Source organism: Oncorhynchus tshawytscha, unplaced genomic scaffold, assembly GCF_018296145.1.
Source record: "Oncorhynchus tshawytscha isolate Ot180627B unplaced genomic scaffold, Otsh_v2.0 Un_contig_1019_pilon_pilon, whole genome shotgun sequence".
Taxonomy (NCBI): domain Eukaryota; kingdom Metazoa; phylum Chordata; class Actinopteri; order Salmoniformes; family Salmonidae; genus Oncorhynchus; species Oncorhynchus tshawytscha.
Window position 1 is genome coordinate 141,093 of NW_024609758.1, and position 6,220 is coordinate 147,312.

Here is a 6,220-nt window from a genome sequence, read left to right on the forward strand (position 1 = left end):
AAAGACACTTCCTGTATTTGTCTGGAGAGAAACCATACATCTGCTCTGAATGCGGAAAGAGATTCACGCAGGCCGGCAGTCTTAAGATACACCAGAGAACTCATACTGGGGAGAAACCGTACATCTGCCCTCGTTGTGGGAAGGCTTGGAGTGATTATGGAAACTTAAAGAGACACATGAGAAGGCATACTGTTAAACAATACACGGTGAAACCTCACCACTGCTCGGATTGTGGGAAACAGTTCATTGTAAAATCAAGCCTTAAACATCACCGGCTAGTGTTTCACACAGACCACCCTCATCGCTGTGGTCAATGTAAGAAGAGCTTCATAACTGCAGAAAGACTGGAATCACACATTAAGACACAACACCCGCCAAGGGATCCTCTGAAGAACCCACACGTGTGCTTTGAATGTGGAAAGGGCTTCCATCAGGCCGGCTGTCTTAAGAGACACCTGAGGACTCATACGGGGGAGAAACCATTTGTTTGCCCTCGTTGTGGGAGGGCTTGGAGTGATTCTGGAAACTTAAAAAAGACACATGAGAAAAACTCACCCAGGAGAGGAGATGGTTGTTAAGAGGGTTGACACTCAGAGGAGTGACCCTACAGAGAGTAGGGAGGAAATGAATGTGGATTCAATTAAATCTGAGGAGCAGGGAACGTCTCGGTCACTCCAGCTGAAAGAGGAGGATGCTTGCGGTGTGCCCGTGAGTCCCAGCCAGGCTCATGCTGATGATGTAGACTGCAATGTTGAGGACAGGGATTGGTTGCCTAGCATCTGACTGAAGGTGGAGCCCATGAGTTCCGGCCAATCCGATGATGACACTGCAGACCGCAAAGAAGAATGGAATGAAGCGGAAGGCGCCCTTCGTTGTGGGAAGGCTTGGAGTTATTAAAGAGACCCATGAAAAAGAGCTCAACCCACCACCCAATCAGCATGTCCCTTATCCCTACCCACCACCCAATCAGCATGTCCCTTATCCCTACCCACCACCCAATCAGCATGTCCCTTATCCCTACCCACCACCCAATCAGCATGTCCCTTATCCCTACCCACCACCCAATCAGCATGTCCCTTATCCCTACCCACCACCCAATCAGCATGTCCCTTATCCCTACCCACATCAGACACCATGGTAACCTGGTTTACACCTGTCCAATCCCTTATAGATGTGTTGACTACTGTGCGATGTGTTTTAAATTTGATGGGGGTTATTTGATGTTGTAGTTGTCTCCATTTTTGATGGAGACAGGTTAGTTGTAAAGTTTTTAGAGGTTAGGGGAGACAGATGAGGAGGGAAGACAGTGAAGAGTAGATGCAGGAATTGAACCCTGGTCACCATTGGGGAGGCTGAGGCATACATAGAGCATCCAGCTGTGCTACCACAAGACTACAGGCTATATGTACTAGAGCTGGGACATTAAACCAGTTGTAATTGTTTTTAATGGAGACAGGTTAGAAGTAGAGACGGAGACAGATGAGGAGGGAAGACAGCGAAAAGTAGATGCAGGGATTGAACCCTGGTCTCCAGTGGGGAGGCTGAGGCATACATAGAGCATCCAGCTGTGCTACCACAAGACTACAGGCTATGTACAGAAGGAAGCATTTCTAAAAGTATTGGAACACTGCCTAGACTCAGCCTGTCCCAAATAACACCTTATGCTCTACATAGTGCACTACTTTTGACCCCTGCCCATCGGGGTGCCATTTTGAATTCAGGATGTCCCAAATCCCAACTTACCACATGCCCTTGCTTGGCCTCACTAGTGCTGTGGCAGTCAGCAGGTGATTGGCAAGCAAATAACTGCCAAGTAAATAACTGCCAAGCAAATAACTGCCAAGCAAATAACTGCCAAGTAAATAACTGCCAAGCAAATAACTGCCAAGCAAATAACTGCCAAGCAAATGACTGCCGGTCTCATGGCAATTGAATGTTTAATTGTCATAAACATGTTTAGCCTACAAGCCACTGATGCAGACCTTTGGGCTCCCAGTGGCGCAGCGGTCTAAGGCACAGCATCTCAGTGCTATAGGCGTCACTACAGACCCTGGTTCGATTCCAGGCTGTATCACAACTGGCCTTGATTGGAAGTCCCATAGGGCGGCACACAATTGGCCCAGCGTAGTCCCGGGTTTGGCGGGATAGGCCTCATTGTAAATAAGAATTTGTTCTTAACTGACTTGCCTAGTTAAATAAAAATAATATATATATATATTTTAAAGTATAAACATTTATATCACAATTGAACATAGCTTAATAAAAGGATATTTTCCCCAAACGATTTCAATGGAAGTGCACACATGCGGCTATTCTGTGTTGAGAGGTTAACAAAGAAACCGGTTCTCTCATATGCTTCATTCAGAGTTATTTATTAGACTTTAATTGTGATACGAACGTTGAGATATGTTCTTATTCTTAATATATTAATAAGGCTGCATGATGGGACTCTGATGATTTGAAAAAAAGTCTCAAGCTGAACACACTTCATCAGTCTCTCATTCACAATTTCACTTGACAATATTCTCAGCAGGCCTCGAGTTTCCCGGTGGCTGTAATGCCCCATAAAAAAAAATCTGTGCCTTTTACGGCCAATGTGGGTGTTATAATAATTATAATTCCTCTCACTCACATGGTTCCTTCAGATGTAGCCAATGCCGTCACGTGATTGGTCCATCTCACAGTCATTTCAGCTAAGAAGTAATGAAGACAGACACATCGGGGGGCGTAACTGCGCGCCTCCAATTCCGAGGCGCATATTGAAAATGTTAGAGAACTGTCCACATTTTACTTTTCGTCAGCCAATCAGATGAGTCGGTCTGACCAACAGCACTAGCTTATGCCCAATGTACTATCCCCCATAGTGCAAAAGTTGACCTATGCTATTGGTCAACTGTTCTTCAGTGCAATAAATAAATAAATATACTGTAGGACAGTTGTGGGATGCGATAGATCCCAATTGAATACAGCAACTCGCATCCAATTTCTTTTTTTTTTTAAAGCAGTGAGGCTGATGCAACAGATCAGAACGTTTAGCTTAAAATGTTGATAAACTATTAAGGCTTTTTCTATTGGTCTTTTTCTTCACATTAGAAGCACACGTACGGTGGTAGGCATTAGTGCGCACACATTTAATAGTTTATTTTAATAAAAGGTGCATTTAATAGTTTATTTTAAAAGGTGCATTTAATAGTTTATTTTAAAAGGTGCATTTAATAGTTTATTTTAAAAGGTGCATTTAATAGTTTATTATAAAAGTGCATATTTATGGTGAAAATGATCTTCCCCAAACGTGAAACTCACACAGCTTATGTCTGCCAGTTAGGCACCGGTTATAAAGCGGTTTAATATTTATTATCATTATCCTTTATTTAACTAGGCAAGTCAGTTAAGAACAAATTCTTATTTTGAACAGCGACCTTGGAACAGTGGGTTAACTGCCCTGTTCAGGGACAGAATGATAGATTTTTACCTTGTCAGCTCAGGGGATTTGATTTTGCAACCTTTCGGGTTACTGGCCCAACGCTTTAACCACTAGGCTACCTGCCGCCCTACACTCTAACCACTAGGCTACCTGCCGCCTCTACACTCTAACCACTAGGCTACCTGCCGCCCTACGCTCTAACCACCAGGCTACCTGCCGCCCCTACACTTTAACCACTAGGCTACCTGCCGCCCTACATTCTAACCACTAGGCTACCTGCCGCCCCTACACTCTAACCACTAGGCTACCTGCCGCCCTACACTCTAACCACTAGGCTACCTGCCTACACCCCTACACTCTAACCACTAGGCTACCTGCCGCCCCTACACTCTAACCACTAGGCTACCTGCGCCCCTACACTCTAACCACCAGGCTACCTGCCGCCCTACGCTCTAACCACCAGGCTACCTGCCGCCCCTACGCTCTAACCACCAGGCTACCTGCCGCCCTACGCTCTAACCACCAGGCTACCTGCCGCCCCTACGCTCTAACCACCAGGCTACCTGCTGCCCCTACGCTCTAACCACTAGGCTACCTGCCGCCCCTACCTCTAACCACCAGGCTACCTGCCGCCCCTACACTTTAACCACTAGGCTACCTGCTGCCCCTACGCTCTAACCACTAGGCTACCTGCCCCCGACGCTCTAACCACTAGGCTACCTGCCGCCCCTACGCTCTAACCACTAGGCTACCTGCCGCCCCTACACTCTAACCACTAGACTACCTGCGCTCCTGTGCTTCGTTTTAGGAGTTATTTGGCCACTTTAGTTGTGATAAAAAAACCTTATCAAAACATATAGGCCTATGGGCTGGGCTACATACGGTGTGCGACCTACGATTTGAAGAAAGTCGCAAAAAACGCATGAGTTATTCCTCGCCTTACTGCACAAGCTGGCGTCATTCGCATGTGATAATACATAATCCACAAGTGATAGGCTAATATTGTCACCCATCACACTATTCTTAATTTAATCTTGTCTTTACATATACTAAATTATATGTGTGTCAAATTAGTTTGATTTAGAATGGACCATTATCATGCACCTGTATCGAAATGGGGGTATGGGGGGGAAAGAATGTCAACTATGCACTTAAATAGCAAAATGGAGGATGCTTTTCCCCGTGGTTCATTTTCATGCCAGCCAGGTAGGCTATACTCCTGTTGTAAAGAGAAGCAATGTGCTTAATATTAGGAAAGTTTATAAATATAATAGGCCTAGCCTATAGAAAGCTGATGAGATCCTCCTCTTTTTAATAGAGGCCATCACTCTGTTTTCTCACGCAGTTACTCCTCTTTTTAATAGAAGCCATCACTCTGTTTTCTCACGCAGTTACATAGCCTATAGAAATGTTGAGCAACATGAGCTCATGGGCTCTCATGAAGTGTTTTGATGAGATGTTTTAATACATTGATGTCAGAGTGATTTAAAGGGACGATACAGTGCTGAGTACCAGGCAGTTAATTTGGTAGGCTACTAATGACCATCAGTAGCATCAGAGAAGCCTAATTACCGTGTCTAAACTGTCACGTGGAATTTGACTGTCTTCGTGACTAGTGACCTCTGGTCTGGTGGTAATACCGTCACCTTGACAACCCCTCCATGTTGGCAGATCTAGGGACAAGATGACTGAGGTTACCAAAGACAAAACGGCTGAATGTAGAACTATATACAGCTGACTTCCTATCATTGGACCATTGGAGAAGGGCCCAATCCCAAATTGACATCTAGACCTTAATGTAATGTAATGATGTAAGATCATCTAATTGGTTGTAAGCAATATGGGTTTACTTCCACCTAGCCTATCATTGAGTGGTAGAGCTATTACCATATTGCTTACACCTGACAAAACCTCTCCGATCTCCACAAGTGCATATGGCATAGGGTCTAGGGGGCGTTTAGGATTGGGCCCATTGGGTCAATGTGTCTTGATTTCTGGTTTTAAAAGACTTGTCAGCGATCTTACCACCAACTAGTTCACTACCAATGCAGTATCCAAACTGAATATAATTATATTTTGTAAATCTGCAAACTGAAATTATTCACTCGGCTCCCAAGTTGAACATTTTAGCCGGGGGAGTTTTTGTATTAAGAGTTGATGTTTAGATATTTTTGTATATGTAGTGGATGTGAACACCCTTTCAAATTAGTGGATTGGGCCACACTTGTTGCTGACAGGTGTATAAAATCGAGCACACAGCCATGCAATCTCCATAGACAAACATTGACAGTATAATGCCCTTACTGAAGAGCTCAGTCAATGTAGCATCGTCATAGGATTCCACTTTTCCAACAAGTCAGTTCATCAAAGCTAGAGCTGCCCCGGTCAACTGTAAGTGTTGTTATTGTGAAGTGGAAACACAGAGCAACGCGTCTCAGCCGCGAAGTGGTAGGCCACACAAGCTCACAGAACGGGATGGTGCTGAAACAACCAGTGCGTAAAAATTCTGTCTGTACACATGCCTACGAAAAGTAATGGTCTGTGCTGTTTTTCATGGTTCAGGCTAGGCCCTTTAGTTCCAGTGAAGGGAAATCTTAACACGATAGCGTACAATGACATTCTAGATGAATCAACTTTGTGGCAACAGTTTGGGAAGGCCCTTTCCTGTTTCAGAATGACAATCCTCCTGTGCACAAAGCGAGGTCCATTCAGAAATGGTTTGTCGAGGTCGATGTGGAAGAACTTGACTTGCCTGCACAGAGCCCTGACCTCAATCAGCCAGGCCTAATCGCAAGC